Source organism: Lontra canadensis, unplaced genomic scaffold (assembly GCF_010015895.1).
Source record: "Lontra canadensis isolate GAN:19392208 unplaced genomic scaffold, GSC_riverotter_1.0 scaffold38, whole genome shotgun sequence".
In the NCBI taxonomy this organism is placed as follows: domain Eukaryota; kingdom Metazoa; phylum Chordata; class Mammalia; order Carnivora; family Mustelidae; genus Lontra; species Lontra canadensis.
The window spans coordinates 606452-608241 of NW_022631032.1; the positions used below are offsets into that span (position 1 = coordinate 606452).

Genomic DNA, 1790 nt, shown 5'->3' on the forward strand with positions numbered 1-1790 from the left:
CTTAATGAGTCTCTTAGGAACATAGAGTCTCCTTGACTTTTCAAAGTCGTATAAAGAGTTACTTGTAGGACTCTTAGAGACTGAATGTGAGGCACTTGTAAAGCTTCACACAATGTACGGAGTTTCCTTTTGCCTTTCTATATTTTATTCACACCCTTTCCCATCACAGAGCTTGCCAGTCAATGTCTAGGGGCTCCCCACCCCTCTCGCCTCCTTCACTTCCTTCCCTCCCATTCCCTCCACTGTAAAACTGGCGTGTTCCAAAGTCCTCCTTAATTGCCTCCTTGTGATGCCCGAGGTTAATGTTTCTTCAGTCTTCTTTCTTCTTTGACCTTCTTTCTTGACTAGTCATTGTGTCCCCAGGCAAACACACTACTTCCCTATCTCTGGGCCTTTGCTCACACGTTCCTTTCTTTACACTTTGCTCATCCTTCAAAACTCGGTTCAGGTGCCAGCTCCTCCGTGGTGCCTTCTCTGAGGTCTCCAGCTAGAAGGGATGTCTCCCGTCATCCGAACCCCACAACACTTTCCCAAACCTCCTCATTATGGCACTCATCGTCATGTCTTATTAGTGTATGGGTGAGTGAGCTAGACAGACGGGCAGACTGATGAGTTGACGGGTAGATGGATAAATGGATAACCGAGTGGATGGATGGAAGGATGGACGGACACACGCACGCGCGCATGCATGGATTCATCAGTGAATGAATGCATATGGATGGATGCATGGAATTTATATACGAATATTTGAATGGATAAACATATAGCAGGCCAGCAGCATTTCCCAGAGCTATGAGACATCTCATTTTTGGGCGTCTACATCATGTTAATATATTTACCTGATCAGTGGTCATTCAGCAGCTTCTATGTCTTGTCTCTTGGTCCACACTGTATTTCTGACCTCAAGAAAACACACTGGGCATATTTAATTCAGGCCAAACCCCAAGGCCTGTGCAGTCAATATTTACAGATGATGAAAAGCCAAATATATTTCACTTTGTCCCTAACCTGAAACCTGATGAGCTTTTACTGGCATTCTAAAGAAAATGTCAATATATTTCTTGTTTCTGCTCTTTGGGTCCCAGCAGAACCTTTGGGCCCCTGGTTAACCAGTCCAACCACTCATTTCTAAGATGAGGAAACGAAGGTCTGCAGAGAGAGCGTGGCTAGCACAAGATCACGAATGAAGTGAGACTAAAACTCTACCTTGACTTCCAGCCTCTCACTTGGTCCTTTATGCCTTAAGAGTTAGAGCCAATGGACTGTCTTATCTCTTCTAGGTATGTTTCGAAGCTTGATGAAAAGCAGGAAGGTTTAGAAAGAAAATCCAAGACCTCTCAGACGAGGCATAAGATTTCTCTCACTATAGAGTCTTTTTGTGTTTAACAGCATTAGATTCGGGGCCTTTACTTTCCAAGGTGTCATTTATACAACAGCAGGAAAAATGCTATGCCCCTGACCCCTTCCTGTGAGCCATGGAGTATTCCAGAGTTGTATTTACACATAAGCTCCCCTGAAAAGGAAAAGGAAGATTTGAAGACCTGCATGCTGTAGGCTCCGACTTTTCTTAGTTAAAAAAAAAAAAAAAGAAAGAAAGAAAGAAAGTCTAATATCCACTAGGACATGACAGCATTTGGAAGAACCCCTGTATTATCAGACCAAAAATCAACTGTTTCTCTGCTCTGGCAATATAATCCTTTTTCATAAGTTTTACTGAAGGACAAAGTACCCAGGTAAGCCTCTGTGCGTTATCAATTCCTCTGAGTTATCTAGAGAAGGCTCTGGCTTCT

The 1790-nt window shown here is 43.3% G+C and overlaps 1 long non-coding RNA gene across 2 annotated transcripts; it reads right to left on the bottom strand.

The window, feature by feature from the left end:
• Positions 1-219: 219 nt before the first annotated feature.
• LOC116874778 lies at positions 220-1104 on the bottom strand. Of its 2 annotated transcripts, none has more exons than XR_004384060.1 (3): positions 1009-1104; positions 840-901; positions 220-487 (listed from the first exon to the last, which is right to left on the bottom strand). It is a non-coding gene; the product is annotated as an uncharacterized LOC116874778 (long non-coding RNA). The 2 variants fall into 2 exon arrangements; XR_004384059.1 differs by having other exon boundaries at positions 840-915.
• Positions 1105-1790: the final 686 nt, after the last annotated feature.